We start from the raw sequence: 22737 nt of genomic DNA on the forward strand, positions 1-22737 counted from the left end.
TAAAACAACACAGCATATTCAGATATTCTGCAAATTAAAAAGAACGTGGAAATGTCAGAAACAAATGCAACGACAGAAACATGCTGCAAACAACAATTTACTGAAAAACACCAAAAACAGCTGGATTCATGTCAAACCCCTCCCACAGAGGAGACCCCCAAAAACTGAGCTGGTTAATCCATTTTTATCTTTTTGCCACTTTCTGCCTGTTGTGACCCATTTCTCTTTATCCACTTTAAACCATTTTTCCTGATTTTTACCACAAGTGTACCACTTTTCACCAATTTTTACTAATTTTGAAGATTTTTTCATACTTTTCCCCACATTTAGTACAATTTTCCCTCTTCTTGCCCTTTTTTGCCACTTCTCTTTAACTCATGTATCTCATTTTAACCTTTTTTTTTTTTTTTTTACCATTTTAACCTATTTTTGTTGCTTTTTGCCACGTCTTCTTAACAGTTCAACCCACTTTCCCATGTTTTACCCATTTTTTGGGGTCTAATTTCACAATTATTAAATTCTTTTCTATTAAAGTTGTCTCAGTTTCTTCTCCTTTTTCCGGCATCCTGATCCTGAAGTTATTTTTTCTAAATAGAAACAGGAAATAAATGGTGCTCATCTTAAGGTATGAAAAATTACAAAGTAAAAGCCTTACAAAGAAGAGTTGTAGAGAAAATCTCTGATCTTCATCGTTAAGCCTCAGAGAACTGAGCTGTACTGCAGACTAAATTCATACATTCATATATTCATACATTCATACATTCATACATTCATATATTCATATATCCATACATTCATACATTCATACATTCATATATCCATACATTCATACATTCATATATACATACATTCATACATTCATATATTCATACATTCATATATCCATACATTCATACATTCATATATCCATACATTCATACATTCATATATTCATACATTCATACATTCATATATCCATACATTCATACATTCATACATTCATATATCCATACATTCATACATTCATATATTCATACATTCATATATCCATACATTCATACATTCATATATTCATACATTCATACATTCATATATCCATACATTCATACATTCATATATCCATACATTCATACATTCATATATTCATACATTCATATATCCATACATTCATACATTCATATATCCATACATTCATACATTCATATATTCATACATTCATACATTCATATATCCATATATTCATACATTCATACATTCATACATTCATATATCCATACATTCATACATTCATATATCCACACATTCATACATTCATATATCCATACATTCATACATTCATATATTCATACATTCATACATTCATACATTCATATATCCATACATTCATACATTCATATATTCATACATTCATACATTCATATATCCATACATTCATACATTCATATATTCATACATTCATACATTCATATATCCATACATTCATACATTCATATATCCATACATTCATACATTCATATATCCATACATTCATACATTCATACATTCATATATCCATACATTCATACATTCATATATCCATACATTCATACATTCATATATCCATACATTCATACATTCATATATCCATACATTCATACATTCATACATTCATATATCCATACATTCATACATTCATATATCCATACATTCATACATTCATACATTCATACATTCATATATTCATACATTCATATATCCATATATTCATACATTCATATATCCATACATTCATACATTCATATATCCACACATTCATACATTCATATATCCATATATTCATACATTCATATATCCATACATTCATACATTCATACATTCATACATTCATATATCCATATATTCATACATTCATACATTCATATATCCATACATTCATACATTCATACATTCATATATCCATACATTCATACATTCATATATCCATACATTCATACATTCATATATCCATACATTCATACATTCATACATTCATATATCCACACATTCATACATTCATACATTCATATATCCATATATTCATACATTCATATATCCATACATTCATACATTCATACATTCATATATTCATACATTCATATATCCATACATTCATACATTCATATATCCATACATTCATACATTCATATATCCATATATTCATACATTCATATATCCATACATTCATACATTCATACATTCATATATCCATATATTCATACATTCATATATCCATACATTCATACATTCATATATCCATACATTCATACATTCATATATCCATATATTCATACATTCATACATTCATATATCCATACATTCATACATTCATATATCCATACATTCATACATTCATATATCCACACATTCATACATTCATACATTCATATATCCATATATTCATACATTCATATATCCATACATTCATACATTCCTACATTCATACATTCATATATCCATACATTCATACATTCATACATTCATATATCCATATATTCATACATTCATATATCCATATTTTCATACATTCATATATCCATATATTCATACATTCATACATTCATATATCCATACATTCATACATTCATATATCCATATATTCATACATTCATACATTCATATATCCATACATTCATACATTCATACATTCATATATCCACACATTCATACATTCATACATTCATATATCCATATATTCATACATTCATATATCCATACATTCATACATTCATACATTCATACATTCATATATCCATACATTCATACATTCATATATCCACACATTCATACATTCATACATTCATATATCCATATATTCATACATTCATATATCCATACATTCATACATTCATACATTCATACATTCATATATCCATACATTCATACATTCATACATTCATATATCCATATATTCATACATTCATATATCCATACATTCATACATTCATATATCCATACATTCATACATTCATATATCCATATATTCATACATTCATACATTCATATATCCATACATTCATACATTCATATATCCATACATTCATACATTCATATATCCATATATTCATACATTCATACATTCATATATCCATACATTCATACATTCATATATCCATACATTCATACATTCATATATTCATACATTCATATATCCATACATTCATACATTCATACATTCATATATCCATACATTCATACATTCATATATCCATACATTCATACATTCATACATTCATATATCCATATATTCATACATTCATATATCCATACATTCATACATTCATATATCCACACATTCATACATTCATACATTCATATATCCATATATTCATACATTCATACATTCATACATTCATACATTCATATATCCATACATTCATACATTCATATATCCATACATTCATACATTCATACATTCATATATCCATATATTCATACATTCATATATCCATACATTCATACATTCATACATTCATATATCCATACATTCATACATTCATATATCCATATATTCATACATTCATACATTCATACATTCATACATTCATATATCCATACATTCATACATTCATACATTCATATATCCATACATTCATACATTCATATATCCATACATTCATACATTCATACATTCATATATCCATACATTCATACATTCATACATTCATATATCCACACATTCATACATTCATACATTCATACATTCATATATCCATACACGATATTTAAAAAATGGTTAAAGTTGGCAGAAGTGCTGCAAAAATTGGCAGAAAAAAGTTGTGATAAGAGGTTAAAATGTGTCAAAAATGGTAAAGGAGAAAAAAAGGGGCAAAAGGTTTCAAAAATTGGTTACAAATGACAAAAAATAGTACAAGAAAGTAAAGGAAAGGGGTTAAAAAGTAGCAAAAACAGAAGTAAAGTGGCAAAAAGTGATAATGGAGTGGCATGGAGGGGATAAAACATGCAGGGAAAGTGGTTTTAAAGGGGTTAAAATCTTTCAAAAAATGGGTTAATGATGCAAAAAGTATCAACAGTGGATTTAAAGTGGGAAAAATGGTTTTAAAGTTGCAAAAAAAGTAATTAAAGGAGTTAAAAAGTGGCAAAAATGGATAAAAGAGTGGCACAAAGGGGATAAGACATGCAGGGAAAGTGGTTTTAAAGGGGTTAAAATAATGCAAAAATGTGGTGAAAGAGGCAAAAAGTATCAACAATAGGTTAAAAGTGTAAGAATGAGTTAATATTGGTGCTAAATGATGATTAGGGAGGGCCCACTCTCTGGGATTTTAGGGGGTCTGGCCAATCCTGTTGTCAGGCCTGCTGCGTTCTAGATAACAGGGATAGATCTCACTGGTGATGAATAAAATGTCCTGTAGTTTAAAGGAGAATACAAATACTACTGCAGTAATATTTCAGTCAGACCAAAATGTTCACTTATTTTTTGTGTATTTGAAAGTCCGGCCCCCAGAGTTTCTGTTGAGTCTAAATCTGGCCCTGGTGCAGGTGGACTTGATGAGCCCTGCTGTAGGGTGAGGGCCAGAGTACTGCTCATCAGACTGACAGCAGAGGAGCAGAAACTGTCCTGGTGGGAGGTTTTGGTCCTGATGGACCTCAGTGTCGGGGGTGAGAGCGGTCAGCCACAGTTTAACCTGCACGCCTCATGGAGAGATGGTAGATCGCAGCTTCTCACCCTTCTCAGAGCGCTCGCTACAGCTGCAGCGCCTAACCCTAAACGTCCAAAGACGCGACTAAAGGTAAAAATGTTCCTGCGGTCACAGGGAGCTCTGGATGTCTGAGAGTCATTTTGTACATGCACTCCTGCGTATGTCTTCATGTTTAGTGTGTGTGACAGAATAAGCTCTCTGAAGCTGCCTGGACTCAGACCACACCGCTGTAGCATCTGAATCAGACACTCTCTCCGACTTCACTAATAAACACAGGGGAGAGTTCAAATGTGCATGAACAGGTGAATGAATCATTTCTGATGATGAAACCACTGTGTAGATCCAAGCAGCTGCTGTTTGACCTTCACTGTCAATAAAATCCATTTCAGCTGAAACTGGATCAGAATCAGAAATGCTATGTTTATGCCCAGGAGGAAGATCAGTCAGTACAGAAGCTCTCATACACAATACAGCCTCTGAAAATAACAGGATATAATCAGAAATATGAATGAAATATAGACATCAGATAAAATCACAGCCAACAACCATGAGTATAGCAGAGTAAGCTCTATTTAAATCACCTTCTGGGGTTCAGTATGAATATTTCTCTCTTGTAGAAGGAAACAATAGTTGACTTTTCTTACATCTGAGACACTGACAGTGATTTAAACATCCTAGCCTGGTCTTTTCCTGTATTTCTGCCTGGCTGCAGAGTAATTAAATGGATGCAGCAGTGCAGCGTGCTGCTGCAGCTCTCACTGACACTCAGAGGACAAACTGCAGCGGCGTTTCTGCAGAGCGTCTGCTGCAGACTCCTCTCAGAGAGGATGCAGCCTCTGCAATCTCTCTGATCCATACAGGACACTGAAGAGGCCAGCATGAAGCAGACGGATCTACAGTTCTGTTCAGACCGACAGTAGACTGGTTCAGCTGTCCTTTCATAGCAACAAGCAGCAAAACGTTCACAATATTCAGCACATGTGGAGGCCCTAAGCAGCCATGCATCTGGAGATCTGCTCTGTTTTCCTCTGATAACTTTTTCTGTTTTTGTTTTCTCAAGATATGGATTTTGTTTGTCTTATTGTCCTTCCATATTTTTGCCCCTTTATGCATGTGCATTTAGAAAATACTGTAGTTTGTTTCAGTTTTCTTTTGTTCAGCCTGATGCTACAATCATAAATAAATGAATAAATATATATATATATCTTTGCTGAGGTGTTTCTACTCCTTGACTGGAGTCCACCTGTGCTAAATTAACCTGATTGGACTTGATTCAAAAGCCACGCCCCTCTCTATAGAAGGCCTCACTGCTGACAATGATATCAGAGCAGAAACCAAGGGTCAAAGGTCAGAGGAGCTGCAGAGACAGGATTGTTGACAGGCACAGATCTGGGGAAGACTACAGAAACATTTCTGCTGCTCTGAAGATCCAGAGAGAACAGTGGCCTCCAGAATTCTCTGGAGGAAGTTTGGACCAACCAGGACTCCTCTAGAACTGGTCACCATGGGGGGAGAAGGACCTCAGTAAGAGAGGAGACCAAGAACCTGATGGTCCCTCTGACTGAGCTCCAGAGATCCTGGAGGAGATGGGACAAAGTTCTAGAAGGAGAACCATCCCTGCAGCCCTCTACAGGCCTGACGGCAGAGTGGAGACGTAGCAGTCTGCTTGGAGTCTGCATGAGAAAGAGAATAATTCCTGCATGTCCTGTTTAACAGGACGTTCTGAGCAGTTATTTGGGTCGTATGTCAAACGCAGTGATGAGGCCGATTTTCACTCACTGTAGGTCTCCTGCAGCATGTGACAGCGGCAGCTGCACGCACTCGCCTTAACGACGCTGCCTCAGAACTTTATATCAGTATGAAGGCGACCCCGGTAAATGTAAACATACAGTTAGACAAAAATATAATCACAATAAACAACACAGAAGAACACACAGCGAGCAGACACCCTCCTTACTGTCATTTCCTCTATCATCAGTTTAATATCAATAATACAGCAAATTAAACCCATGTCTGCCTCAACTATTCACTCTGGTCATTTATTCAGGTGCTGCTATTTATTCAACCGACTGAAAAAAATAAATAAATAAATGAACATATGATTAAATACATAAATTAAAAAAATATATAAATAAATATATAAATAAATAAACAACTAAATAAATAAATAAATGTTAGCACAGACCATTCGTGGACAGGGCGTACCAGGATGTTGAAACAGTCAGACACAGGCATTCATTTGTTAAATGTGTAATTTTTATGTTTTATTTTCTCCATATTTTTTCAAAATGAGTCACTTTGTTCTTTTTAGTGGTTTTTAGCTTTTCCAGATTTAAATAATGAGAGGATTAATCTTTCCAGTGATGAAGGGAAGGAGGATGTGCAGATTTCCTTTGTTTTAAATAAATTTCTTTAATATTAATGATGAAAACAGAATAATCTTTCTCTGTGGATATTGCACGCTGTTGTTTGTAACATCTTGAATAATACACACTGACAGAAGAACACACTCTTTAGGTGAAATAAAGCATTAAAAGTGCAGGTGGCACTGGATTTGATATCACATATTAAAGTTGGAAGATTTTATCCTGATGCATTCAAACAGGGAACGGCCTATAGCATTTAACTGCATCTTTTTATTAGTTCAACCATGAAAGTCCAAGACGTATGAAAACTCTGCAAGGACATGTCAGAAAATATCAGTTATAACTAAAATATATTTTGTTCAAACATATGATTAAAACTGAAGCAACATTAAGCTTTTGCCAGCTCTGAACTATTATATTTATTAAAATGTCTGGGTGTATGTCCTCTCAGGGCTTCCATATGTTTATGAGGCAAACCCTAATTTGATTAAGGTCCATATATTTAATTTTATTTCATTTCCTGGTCAGGAAAAATATATTTTAATCTGTTGCTGTCTATTTTTCTATCACTCTTAATGAATAGGTTGGTAAGCTGATTATGTTGCCAAAACAGGAAGTGAATACTAGATGGATAAATGAGTAAATAGATCAGTAAAAGGCCTGTATTATAATCCATGTTGCTAAATCAGTACATCTGTGCTCAGACAGGCCTGTCTGTCTACAATCCAGCATGAACTTATGGGAGTGAATGAACATATTCCAACTGTAATACACTCTATTGGCCACAGCTGATCTATGGCGCTGTTTCCTCCTTTTCTAACCCCTCATCTATTTCCCTGTTTATCAGCCCACAGTAAAACTACACGTCTAAAGTTTGTTCTCCACACGTATTTTCGTGAGGAAAACGTTTTTTTAAACTAATATTTTAAATTCTGTGTCAGATCCCGGTCTCACTGTTGTTTCTTAGTTTTAATTCATCATTAAAGCTCTCTTCTCGTCTTATATAGAGCTGTCACACGTCGGTTTTCTGACCAGTGAGGTCGTTCTTGTATTTATAAAGCTACTGAGGCTAATAAAGTATTTAAATATAATTACCACATACTCTTCAACCATAGTGAGACTGATGTTTTTGTGTTTTTAAACCCTCCTTTTTGCCTGCAGTCTCTATCTAAATTTCTAAAGTCACTTTTTCAGCAGTTCTTGTTTCTGAGGTTAGTTTCCTCATTCAGACACTTTCAGAAAATCCTGTTATTATTATTTTCAATCCTGGAATCACAGCAGTGAGCTACCTGAGCATTGTGCTCTAAAGTTTTTGATTTTATGCAAAAAAAAAAAAAAAAAAAAAAACAAACAAACAAACAAACAAACAAAAAAAAAAACAGGTTTGGACAAAACTGATTTTTTTTTTTTTTTTACAGGAACTACATATCCCACAATCCAATGTGTTTAGTGGTGTTTATATAATTAAGAATAATGGAGTAATATAAAGTGGTCTGTGTATAGCTGTCATAAACATTTCCACCAATAACAGACACTGTTGAAGGACTGGAGGATTATGGGTAGTGTAGTTACTTCACTGTGAATAAACCAGGGTATTTTAAAGTTGGTATGTAGAGCCCCGTGTGTCCTACAGCAGCTGTCTCTCTGTAGCTCGACCTCCAATGGTTCCTCCACGGTTAAATCCTCTACACAGAAACTAACAGGACTTTTCTTCACACCGCCGAGCTCTACAGGAAGTCAATGGTAGCCTGAAACAAAACAAAAGGGCAGAAAACCTGCAGAAGGCCCCTCCCCCACAGTGGAAGTGACACCAGCGTCTCCTTCACTAAATCCATCTGCTGTAGTTAAATCTGCAGTAAAGAGGAGCTTTAATGAACATGAATCTGCAGCTGGGCCAGTAAAAAAGTTCAGTCTCAGAAATCTGTTCATGGTGGACTTTAAAAAAAAAACAAAACACTTCTCCATCTCAAGCTGCCTTACATTTCATTTTATTTAATCTGAGGAGAGAAATATGGCTGTTTTTGGTCAATTACACCTATCTATTTATCTGTGAATATTTTATTTTGCAGTCAGAAATGATTTTATTTTATTTCTATTACAACCGTGTCTGATCTCTCACCCTGTATTTTCGCTGCTCCTCCTGTGTCTGTGGATTTAGAGCCTGAACCTTCCAGTCTGATGTGAGGCCTGTTTCAACATGAGAGTCATGCTGGAGCCTCATGGTGCTCCAACAGGACACGTGCCTTCTCCCCCTGCTGGACACAGCCGGTAACTGCAGCCTCTGTGAACTCACACCGGGAACCACGAGGCCGGACAGAGATCACGTTTCTGTTCAAAATCAGCCGTCAGAGCTGAGGGTTTACTTCATCTGAGCTCTGACATTTATTAGGAAGCCAGGGTTTATGAGTCCAGCTCTTTATTCTGGTTATAAATATGTTTATTTCCATTCTTTTAGCTGCTGCATCTTTAAATTTAGAGATACCAGAGTCTGCACTGAAACGTCTTTATCCATTAAAATATTACATATTTTTCTAACTGAGGTACAGCATCTCAATATTTCCTAAAGTTTTCGAAGAAAGAGAAGTTCTTCATTTCCATGATTTCAGTGGGACGTGTCTTTTACTGAAGCTGACATGGGTGATCAGTTTTCTCTCTAACACAGAAACCCCCGTACTCTGCTCTCCAGCGAGTTAAGACCAGCACAGCTCGGTACGGCCCACCTCTGCAGCCTCCATCTAAATACTACTTCCTGTTTAGGCTCCAGAGCACAAATGCATCATGGGACAGCATCCATTATGAATGCTAAAGTTTAAGACTATTAGATGGACTGCTCAGGGATCAGGACTGAACAGACCTTTAAAGTCCAGACTCTAATCCTCTCCTGGACTGAGGTCTGGGCTTTGACTCGGCCACTCCAGAACATTCTCCTTGTTGTCTTTAAACCATTTCTGTGGAGCTTTCTCTGGATGCTTCAGCTCATTATCTGACTGGAGAATAAATCTACTCTGAGCCGTAGTTCTCTGTCAGACTGAAGAAGACTGTCCCCCAGGATTCATTTGACCCTCTACCTTTACAAGCCTTTAGGGTCGGCTGCTGAGAAGCATCCCCACAGCACGATGCTGCTGAGAAGCATCCCCACAGCACGATGCTGCTGAGAAGCGTCCCCACAGCACGATGCTGCTGAGAAGCGTCCCCACAGCACGATGCTGCTGAGAAGCGTCCCCACAGCACGATGCTGCTGAGAAGCGTCCCCACAGCACGATGCTGCTGAGAAGCATCCCCACAGCATGATGCTGCCTCCAGCGTGCTCCACAGCGGGGATGGTGTGTTTGTGGTGATGTCAGTGTTTGGCGTCTTGTCTGATGGTCTCAAAGCTCCATTCTGGTCTCATCAGACCAAAGAGCTTTCTTCCTCTTGACCATGGAGTCTCCCACAGTCCTTCTGGTGAACTCTAGTCCAGATTGAATCTGAGTTTTCTTCAACAGTGTCTTTCTCTTTGCCACTCTCCCATAAAGCTCTGACTGGTGAAGAACCCGGCCAACAGTTGTTGTCTGCAGAGTCTCTCCATCTCAGCTGCTGAAGCTTGGAGCTCCTTCAGAGTAGTCATAGGTGTCTTGGTGTCCTCTCTCACTAGTCTCCTTCTTGCACGCCCACTCAGTGTGTGAGGACGGTCTGATCTAGGCAGATTTACACATGTGACATATTCCTTCATTTCTTCATGATGATTTAACTGAACTCTGGGGGATGTTCAGAGACTTGGAGATGTTTCTGTCTCCATCCTCTGACTTAGACTTTTCACTAACCTTTTTTCTGAGTGTTATTTTGTCTTCATGGTGTAATTGTAGCCATGAATACTGATGAACCAGAGACTGGACCTTCCAGACTCAGGTGTTTTTTATCCTACAATCACTGAGACACATTCAGTGCCGGGGTGAATGAGGTCAGTCGCTTTAAAGGGGGTGAATATTCCTGCTTTTATCTATTATACCTTAAATATTTTTAGTTTTTATTGTTTTGTAGGACTCTGTCTCCACTTTGACATTTAAGAGGCTTTTTTTTTTGTATTTTTAATGATTGATTTATAAATCTATAAGAGAGTGAAGCATCCAGGGGGGTGAATATTTTGCCAGCCTTCTCTCCAAACATGTTGGTCAGTGTTCCAGCTCCCAGCACTGTCTGCTGACTCCTCATTAACAGTCAGCGTGTAAATCTACAAACGTGCGAGCGCTTCAATCAGAGGAGGGTGGTCCGTTCTCTTCCCTTTAACTGTTTCTGAGGGCCTAAAGGTCAAACACTGTGGCAAATATCAGAGAAGAATCCAAAATATGTCTGTAATTCCAGTTTTCGTGATTTTCCCAACACAACAACCTTCCTCTGAGCATCGATATTAAACTCCCAGTCTGAGTTAAAGCTGCCCACATTCAGCTTTAAAGCTCCTGTAAGGATGGTTTTAACTGGTTTAAATAAACACTGATGCCTCAGTATGAAATCAGTCAGGTCTTCAGGGACCTTTTTGATTATTCATTGGTTTATTTTCAACACTGAAGGGAGCCACTGGCTCTCAGCATCTAACAGAATTTCATGCTTTTATTTTGACAAGAATTCAGGAAGTGTTACTGCTTTCCTCTCCGGCCTGGGTTCATACCCAGGTTTATAGTTCTCTGTACCTTTGGGGGCGTGGCGGTTCGGTCCAGTCCAGCCTCGTCTTCCCCAGCTACCGTCCACAATGACAACAAGTCTTTTGTTATTGTTTTGATAGAGAGCCCCCTGCTGGCTGAACTGATGTATGTTGCACTGAAATCAAGCACAGCCCACACATGAAGGCAGGGCCGTTTCCAGCTGTACGTAGACTACGCAAACACACAGGGCCCCACCAGCCAACAGGGGGCGCCAAAGCTGAATGTCCAGCCTCATCTGAGGAGAATTAAGATGACCTGTCTCTATCCCTTACTGTGTCTGCTCAAAATAAAAGTAGGAAATCAGAATGAAATAAGCAGCAATGATACGCTGCTGAAAGTGTTTCTGAGGCAAAACTAAGTCAAAATCGTCGAACTCCACTGTCACACAGTGAGTGAGCTTCACCGACAGGTGGGAATGACTGGGTCAGTGTATTTTCTAGCAGATCCATTTCCTGTTGAAAAATAAAAATAAATGGGCTGTTTTCCTTTTTTTGACACAAAAATAGTTTATTTGTTCTCAGCTAGCCTCGGATGAATGCTAGTTAGTGACGTCAGTTCTGTTCTTGCTTTCAAAATAAACTGTTTTTAAAATCACTACATGTTTTATTTATTGACATAGAGAGGATTTTTGTCTTCCTTGTTCTCTTGCTTGAGTGGCTCAACTTAAGATGTAAACACACATATCATGCATCATTGGCATGTTTGTGGATCATCTACTGGATCAGGAATCTCTCCTAGGGCCCCCACAAAGCTGGAAACGTCCCAGTGCACAGGACAGAATCAGCAAAGAGACAAGATGAACCTTTTTGACCACAGGGGGCGCCACATCATCTAAACTGAAAGTTCTTCACAGGAGCTTTAAAACTGAATTTTAATGTTCTTTAACTTAAACGTTTTTGCTCCACTTCATTTCAGTGTTCACATGAACGTTTGAGGTGGAAACAAGAAGGTTTCTGTGCTCATGAAGATACTGGAGTGCTTCCTCTGAAGCCCACAGAGATGATTCAGGCTCACTAGGAGGTTTCCTGTCCTCACTCTCAGGGTCTCCATGCTCATGAGGAGGCTGAATGTGCACATGAAGAAGTTTCATTTATTCCATGTTCGTGCTCACATATTTGGTGTGAGAACTAAAGGTTTGGTCTGTGAGAGGTTGGAGATCTCCTGAAGGTGACCTGAAGCAGAAATATGAGTGTGCTCCATAAAAAGTGTGACATTGAGTGTCCTTGAGCTTGTCTTGTGCAATAGTGAGGGGGATTCTTAGTGATCTGGATCTGTTGGGTCCCTAACGGCCCTTCATTAGGTCCACTTCAGGCTTCATTAGATCAACCAGATAGGCTCATGAATGATATTTGTTCAGATGATTTTATTTTGAAATGTAATCTCATGAGAGTATCATCAGAAATCTCCTCTCTCCCTGAATGGTCTTACAGGTGAGATGAATCCTGCTAAGGAATCCCAGGAAGGCTGAAAACATCTGCTCATTAAAGATCTGGATCTTTGAACCGGCTCGTGCATGAACGGCACTCCACTCTGACCCAGCCGTGAGGGTAGAGTGGGCTTCAGAGTTGTTCCTAGATCCACCCACACCAGAGGCAGTTTCATGTGGACATAAAGCTTTCTATGCTTTTGTACTCATGAAAACCCTCGGTGTGCAGAGGACAAAGTTTGTTTGAACACATAAAACTCTCCAGTAGTGTTGAAAGACGCTCCTGATCACCAGGGAGTCTGGTGTGTCCCGTTAAGGCTGAAGCCAAAGACACACTGGGATTTTGTCCCATTCAGAGACAGTCAGACCAACTTCAGCCTGATGGTGCTCTTTTCTCTTCCAGCTGCTCCTGACTGGCACATATAAATACATACATATATATACTACACACACATGCACTTGGTTACAGCAGGAATAGCTTTTCAATAATAAAGGAAATTTAGGGCAGGTGGGCCTCCAGCTGACATCTGTTATTATTTAGCTGCTAGTTGTGTGTGCAGGTGCATCTATAAAGACTAGGGCTGTCAAAATGGATGCCTTAACGTGGATTAATCCACCATCATGATTAATCTGATTAAAAAATTAATGCAATTAACCCATCTACAGCGCAGAATGACTCAAAATCCATGAAACGTCTCTGGCGACTCAGTTTGAGCAGTTTGTCCGAGCAGGGTTACCGCCGCGCATTCGCAAATGGGCCGTTGATCCCGTAGTGACCAACCAACTCGATATGGAAGACGCTAAACAGCACGTCGGCCTTCTCAATGGGAAATTTGAGTACAAAAAAAATTAAGACGGAACAGTCGACCGACATAAAGTATTCTGCACATGCTGCAGGAAGGAGTTTTCTTTTCACTGAAGCACTTCCAGCTTAAAATACCACCTTAAGGCCAAGCACACGTTCATCAGGGATTCTGCTAGCACTTCGGCTAACGTGTCGCCAAGCTTGCAACAAACCACCCTCACAGAACGCCAAATTTAAAAGGGAGACTATAAATAAAAGTGAATATTTTTCATCAAACTGATCTGTTTGTTTTGAAATTTGACATTAGCAGCTGCTTCCTGGGTGCTGAACAGGTCTGACCGTCTACATTATGATTTAAAAATGTGGTCCAGATGAATTTGTAATTAATAGCCCTGGCACATATATTCCCTTCTTTCTTGAGTCTGCTTGCTTATGCAAAATGAAACGCGATTAATATAGATTAAATAAATGATATTTAATCATGATTAATCTAAATTAATCCACAGCAACCCTGTGATTAATCTGATTAAAACATTTTAATCATTTGACGGCAGTAATAAAGACATTAGAATATTATAGATACAGCTCATACACTTCTTCTTTTGAATCTCCATGGTTACAGCTCACAAAAATCAGAAATCCACTCTCAGAATATGAGAACATCACAGAGCAACAGTCTAAGAGAGAAGTCTAAGAGTGGCATTAGTGCACTAAACGGTGGATTTATTTAAATGTATTTAACCAGGAGAAGCTCACTGACATCAACAGTCTCTCTTACTAGAGTGTCCAGGCAGCTAAAGCAAACACAGATCAAACACACGTCACAGAGCAGGACGCCATCAGAACATCTACAACCAGATGGATGATCCTCCAACACCTTTACTGAACTCTAAAAACATCTAAAGAGACCAGCTCCCCCGACAGAAGGTCTGCAGGAACTGCTGTACTCATTTCAAGACTTTAGACTCAGAGAGCAGAAATATGATGGAAGAGGATTTAGAAAAGCCTTAGAAATGAGAATATGCCAGAGCTGTGGTCTACATGTGGTCAGAGAAGATCCACCAACTCCATCACACAAAAAACCATGACGAGAGAAGGACTTTAGACACCCATGGAACACGACATTTCAACTTCAGTCAACTTCCATGAATCTGCTCTGATCCAGACTCTGAGAACAGCCTGACCTTTCACCTTTGACCTTCTGTGGCTTACCCTCCTTAAATATCTCTGATCCAGCCTCTGAGGACAGCCTAGCCTTCAGCCGTGACCTTCTGTGGCTTACCCTCCTTAATTATCTCTGATCCAGCCTCTGAGAACAGCCTGACCTTTCACCTTTGACCTTCTGTGGCTTACCCTCCTTAAATATCTCTGATCCAGCCTAGGAGAACAGCCTGACCTTCAGCAGTGACCTTCTGTGGCTGACCATCCTTAAATATCTCTGATCAAGCCTCTGAGAACAGCCTGACCTTCAGCAGTGACCTTCTGTGGCTTACCCTCCTTAAATATCTCTGATCCAGCCTCTGAGAACAGCCTGACCTTTCACCTTTGAACTTCTGTGTCTTACCCTCCTTAAATATCTCTGATCCAGCCTCTGAGAACAGCCTGACCTTCAGCAGTGACCTTCTGTGGCTTACCCTCCTTAAATATCTCTGATCCAGCCTCTGAGAACAGCCTGACCTTTCACCTTTGACCTTCTGTGGCATACCCTCCTTAAATATCTCTGATCCAGCCTCTGAGAACAGCCTGACCTTTCACCTTTGACCTTCTGTGGCTTACCCTCCTTAAATATCTCTGATCCAGCCTAGGGGAACAGCCTGACCTTCAGCAGTGACCTTCTGTGGCTGACCATCCTTAAATATCTCTGATCCAGCCTCTGAGAACAGCCTGACCTTTCACCTTTGACCTTCTGTGGCATACCCTCCTTAAATATCTCTGATCCAGCCTCTGAGAACAGCCTGACCTTTCACCTTTGACCTTCTGTGGCTTACCCTCCTTAAATATCTCTGATCCAGCCTCTGAGAACAGCCTGACCTTCAGCAGTGACCTTCTGTGGCTTACCCTCCTTAATTATCTCTGATCCAGACTCTGAGAACAGCCTGACCTTTCACCTTTGACCTTCTATGGCTTACCCTCCTTAAATATCTCTGATCCAGCCTCTGAGAACAGCCTGACCTTCAGCAGGGACCTTCTGTGGCTTACCCTCCTTATATATCTCTGATCCAGCCTCTGAGAACAGCCTGACCTTCAGCAGTGACCTTCTGTGGCTTACCCTCCTTAAAAATCTCTGATCAAGCCTCTGAGAACAGCCTGACCTTCAGCAGTGACCTTCTGTGGCTTACCCTCCTTAAAAATCTCTGATCCAGCCTTTGAGAACAGCCTGACCTTCAGCAGTGACCTTCTGTGGCTGACCATCCTTAAATATCTCTGATCCAGCCTCTGAGAACAGCCTGACCTTCAGCAGTGACCTTCTGTGGCTTACCCTCCTTAAAAATCTCAGATCAAGCCTCTGAGAACAGCCTAGCCTTCAGCCGTGACCTTCTGTGGCTTACCCTCCTTAAATATCTCTGATCAAGCCTCTGAGAACAGCCTAGCCTTCAGCCGTGACCTTCTGTGGCTTACCCTCCTTAAAAATCTCTGATACAGTCTAGGGGAACAGCCTGACCTTCAGCAGTGACCTTTTGTGTCTTACCCTCCTTAAATATCTCTGATCCAGCCTCTGAGAACAGCCTGACCTTCAGCAGTGACCTTCTGTGGCTTACCCTCCTTAAAAATCTCTGATACAGTCTAGGGGAACAGCCTGACCTTCAGCAGTGACCTTTTGTGTCTTACTCTCCTTAAATATCTCTGATCCAGCCTCTGAGAACAGCCTGACCTTCAGCAGTGACCTTCTGTGGCTTACCCTCCTTAAAAATCTCTGATACAGCCTAGGGGAACAGCCTGACCTTCAGCAGTGACCTTCTGTGGCTGACCATCCTTAAATGGCTCTGATCCAGCCTCTGAGAACAGCCTGACCTTTCACCTTTGACCTTCTGTGGCTTACCCTGCTCATGGAGGATGTCAGTGATGGTTCTCTGGACTGTAGTCCAGTCAGCGGTCTTCCTCGTGATTGTGGTTGTGTGAACTGAACCAGAGAGAATGGAAGCTCAGGAAACTTTTGCAAACTGGACTTTATGAAAGTTTAACTTTTTGAAGCAATAACAGAACAATGAACTTTTACATGATGTTGTTTTCTGAGAAGCTCCTGAATGTGTGAGAGATGGCCAGAGCATTTTTGCTGTTTGTAGCTTTTTCAGGCCCTAAATTCACGTCTGTATGTGAGGAATCATGGGTAATGGTTGTGCGTGGACAGCGTTTCACCACAGCTGTTTAAGACCTGACTTCATGTTGCACAGCTGGAGCACACATCAGGAAAACATGGCTTTAAAGTGATGCAGGGTATTTTAATATTAAATGCTGATTTTAGCATGTTTAATAAACTAGACGTGTGGCAGTGATCTGACTGTAGGCACGCTGAACTGATGTTTTTCTGCTCTTTCTCCACCAGCGTGTGTGCTCACAGCCCTTTACTGGTACTCTAACTGAAATGTGCTGTACCATTGTCAGGTCTTCTGCTGTCTGAGGCCTTCTGTCTGATTCTTCCATGTTTATTTGAGTTGAGAGGACTTTGTGTGGAATATTCCTTTAACCTTGGAGCTTCAGTGTATATATGGAGTTTAACAATGACTGTAGAGGCAGCTATAAAAAGAGACGTATATTTTTAGTGTTTGGAGGCTGATGTGTATTTTTAACCTGAGCTGTGCAGACTAAATGTGCTCCCAGTGGAAATCCACGTCTGCTCTGAACTCTTACTAAATAGCCATGCTTCATTTTGGGTCAGCATGTCTCTAATACTGCTGTCAGTATCTATGATATGGTTGGAGAGGGCTGGAAATAAATGTTAGGTTCTAATACAACTCTTCCAGCAGCTTCCAAACACTGATGTTATCCAGAGTCAGATCTCCTGATGTCCTTGAACGTTGAGCAGAAACCAGACTCTGCCTTCATATGATTCTAAGTATTATCAGCATCAGTAAAGTCACTAAATCATGATCCTGCAAATATTGTCACACCTGAAGAGAAGACAACAGGAAATGTCAAACTGAAACCTTCAGAATAAGAGCGTTCACAAATGGACCAGTGATGTCACAGTCTAGTAACCTTCAAAGCAGATGGATTCGCCCGTCTCCTTGTTCCTCCCTGTGAATCCATCTCTCAAAGCTCCCGTCTGAACTGTTTGGGCCCGGTTAGAAAGTGACAGGACCAATCAGGGATGTAGGGCGGTACTTTCAGGTGTGGCGGAGTCGTGATGTTAGCGAGCAGCAGCCAGAGCCGGTGCAGTCATGGAGGAAGAGGTCAGCGTGGACTCTGCTAGAGCGCCAGTTTATCAGAACCTGACCACATTTCTTGGTTAAAAGAAGAACAAAGATCAGCAGTGAGTTGTTTTCTTTTCAGAAACCACAAAAGTCGAGGACTGACATGTCTACAGTCGCCATGGTTACCGTTATGCAGTTCTCTATGGCGTTTACTCTAGAGATGTGATGTTCGTGAACGATCCGAATCTTTTGAACGGCTCTTTAATCGAACGACGGGACCCGATCCACAGTCGAGGGTTTAACTTTTTCACAAAGCAGCTGTGCGCACTCCAACAGCTCAGCAGTGTAAATATCAGTGCAACTAGCAGGCTGTATGTACATCTTTCTCTCATTTATTATAGTTTTATCTGTTTTTCTAATTCTTGAAATATAGTTGTTTTTAAATTATTGAGTTTTTCTATCAAAATATCCCTGTGTGAAATGTTTTCCCGCTCAGGTGTACTACATATATGCATGTAATACTGACAGTGCAGTGGGTGGTGTCTGTACTTTTCTCTTGTTTACTAGATTTCTCCGACGTTTTCAGTGATTTATCAACAATAGAATATAGATTTGTGGGATGTCTATGTTTGAATGGTTCGTGTCCCCTATCAGTCCTTCCAGTGATTATTTCCTGGATCAGTGAGTTACCCCCCCCCCCGGCTAGCTTCTTAAATAATAAAATATAAATGAGCCCGTTTTTTGAACGACTCTTTGAAGGGAGCCGGATCCACAAGATCCGTTCCTTTCAAAGTAGCGGCTACGTCACGTGTTTCGTTGCTCTGATTGGCCCGTAAAGATGTGACAGACAGAACGTTCATCCAATCACCCTCCGAGTTTTTTTCAAAGGCTCCGCCCTTTCCCAAACGCTGTCTCTGAGAGGTTTACCAGGAGTGTCAGGTTAACAGTTTAGTGGACATTCAACAACACTCAGGTTCATGATGAATGCGCTTCTGTTAGAAAAACAACCTCAGTTCTAAAAAAGTTGGGACAGTGTGTAAAATGTGAATAAAATCAGAAGTCAGTGATTGTCAGATCTCATAAACCCATCAGAGGTTAAACTGAGACTTTTTAACATTTCAGAGAAAACATTTGATCATTCTGACTCTGATGGCAGCAACACGTCTCAAAAAAGCTGGGACAGTGTCATGTGTACCACTGTGTAGCATTCTCTCTTCTTTAACAACAGTCTGTAAACATCTGAGAAGTGAGGAGACCAGCTGATGGAGAGGAACGTTGTCCCATTCTTGTCTGATGTAAGATTCTAGCTGTGTCTTCTTTGCTGGATTTTTCCTTTTCTTTGCTCCAAATGTTTTCTATGGTGAAAGGTCTGGACTGCAGGCAGAACAGTTCAGGACCCGGACTCTCTTCCTGTGAAGCCATGCTGTTGTGATGGATGTGGTCTGTGGTTTAGCATGGTCTTGCTGAAATAGTGGCAGCCTTCCCTGACAGAGACGTTGTCTGGATGGGAGCAGATGTGTCTCTAAAAGCTCTCTCTACTTTCCAGCATTGATAGTTCCTTTCCAGATATTGATGATGTGTCCTCTGACCACAGAACAGTTTTCCATGTTTCCTCTGACCACAGAACAGTTTTCCATGTTTCCTCTGACCACAGAACAGTTTTCCATGTTTCCTCAGTCCATGTTAAATGAGCTTTGGTCCAGAGAAGACGGACCACGCTGTTTCTGGATCCTGGTCACATATGGCTTCTTCTCTCCATCATCCAGCTTTAACTGTCATTGGTGGATGGCACGGCCATCTGTGTTGACAGACGATGATTTCTGGAGTGTTCCTGAGCCCATGCAGTGATTTCACTACAGAATCATGTCTGTTTTTAATGCAGTGGCCCCTGAGGGCCCCTGAGGGCCCCTTCAGCCTCGTCCCTTGCTCTCAGAGATTTCTCCAGATTCTTTGAATCTTTGATGAGATTCTGGACTGGAGATGGAGGAGACTCAAAGTCTTCACTATTTTACATTGAGGAACATTTTTCTGAAACTGTTCCAGTTTTCAGACTCAGTTTTCCACAGATTGGTGAACCTCTGCTCATCTTTACTGCTGAGAGACTCTAAAAGTCTCCTTTTATACCCAGTCATGTGACTGACCTGCTGATAATTAACCTCATTAGAGTTAAAATTCTTCTGCTGTTTTTAAGACCTCTTACTATTCCAGCGCTGTGTTTCCTGTCCCTACTTTTTTGAGACGTGTTTCTGCCATCAGACTCAAAGTCAGCTGATGTTTTTCCTGAAAATGTCTGATTTGTTGTTTATGTTCTGTTATTACTGACAATCATCACATTCTGCTTTCATTCAGATTTTACACACTGACCTTAGTTTTGGGGTTTTGTGTTGTATATAATTTAATTTCAATACTTGTACCTAATCTATAGATTCGATATAATGACAGGATGAATTACAGCAGGTATTTACATGTTTTTAGATCTTTAAGTGTTTTTAACAGAGTGAGACAGAATCAGACCCTGAAATCAAACCAACAATAATCTGGATGATCTCACATCATCAGCTTTTATTAACAGGCTGGTTTCTTTCAGCAAACAGATATAAATAAATCTGTTGGTAAATCTGACCAGATTTCATACGTATGTACGCTGCTAACATGAAAAATGTTTGGTTTGCAGCTTGTTAAATTTTTATTTTAGCATTTAAAGAGGAGATCCATATTCTTTCCTGCTTTGTCGTTTCTTCAGAACAATTTCCCTCTGAATAAAAAACACCTGAAAATAAACAAAACAAAACAAAAATAACTTTTTATTTCAACAATTTGACTTTTATTTCAAAATTCTGGTGTTTTATCTCGTCATGACTTTTATTTCATTACTTTGATTTTTATGTCAATATCATGACTTTGGATTTTTTTTTTTCATATTTATTGATTTTATGATTTTTCAGTTGGCAGGAATGGACCTCCATACATGTAGAAAAAATACTTTAACAGTTTTTATTTTACATAGAGATAAGTTATCATGGAGGCAAGTCTGAGTGTGAGGCAAACAGGGAAATCTTATAAACTACAGAGATTTTTATGGTCAAACTTAAATCAAATAAATATAAAGTGCCGCTGCTTTTATTTATTTATTTAATTTATTTTTATTTATTTTATTCATTTTCACAATTATGAAATATACAAAAGACAAAGATGACAAATTATATGAGGTGCAGGGAGAGGCGAAAAGCCCAAAGAGCTTATTTGAAGCCTCCACCTTAAAGATATGAAAGTTACACAATTTTATATCCACATATGCAAAAAAGAAAAAAATAAACAAAAAAAAACAAGTTACTCAGAAGTTATGACAAACTAGCAACAAAATACAACAACAATTACACAAAGGAAGAAAAAATAGAAAGATTACATGGAAACTGTGTGTGTGAGTTTGATGAGGGATTGTATCGCCGATGACTCCAACATAATAAAAATAATAAAAAAATGTACACATGACTGACATGAAAAAGAGAAACTATTTTAAAGCAGTTATTGAATGATCCTTTAAACATCTTTTATGACAATTTTAGAGGAACGTTTCTTCAGCTATGAGAAAAGCGGTTCCATAATTTGTACCTCTATTCCTGAGTTAAAACTGAGAGTAAGAGTTTTTGGACGATGAAGATCAGAAGAATGACGGGTAGAGTAAGAATGAACCTGTGAGTTTGCTTTGAAATATATCTTGAACTGTTCAGGAATATTCCCCTCACTTGAAAGTATCTTGTAAATAAATACACACATTTGAAAACATTAATGTCAGAGATGGTAAGAGGACTCAGACCGGGTTTCTGACAAAACGTTTCTGGAGGACCAAAGTTTTGTGAAGAGTGGTAGGAAACGTACGTGCCCAAATTAAATTACAACGTGAAAGATAAGGATGGATTAAAGTGCAGTGAAGAGTGAGGAGACGGTGTGTGGCGACCTTTGGACCATCTTTGGTCCACGATTGATAATCGATTTTATTTTAGCATTGCTGTGAAGACATTTGTATTCTCTACAGCTTCGTCTGTCATCACGTAGAACAAACCAACGCTCATCTGAGCAAAATAAAATAAAAATGTATAGTTTCATAGTTTTAACTTCAACTTTGTCTCACGTTTGACTCTTTTATTTCTAATGTGATGTTTTATCTCAGAAAAATGACTTCCTCTGCCATGACTGTAACTTTTTATTACATTATTTTGAGTTTTATCTCATTTTTTTCATGAATAGTTAAATTTCTTTATTTTATTTTTTTGAATGGACTTACAGACAATGCAGAAATATTTTACACAGAATATTTTGTTTACATAAAGATTAAAGTTATTTTAGCGGTGAATCTGAGAAACACGCTCCTCACTATAAACTTCTAAAGATTCTCGACTAAAAGCGCTGAAACTGAGAGGTCAGCTCTCTTAAATTTATCACTTTTATTTAGG

The sequence above is a fragment of the Cheilinus undulatus genome, linkage group 12, assembly GCF_018320785.1.
Source record: "Cheilinus undulatus linkage group 12, ASM1832078v1, whole genome shotgun sequence".
NCBI lineage: Eukaryota > Metazoa > Chordata > Actinopteri > Labriformes > Labridae > Cheilinus > Cheilinus undulatus.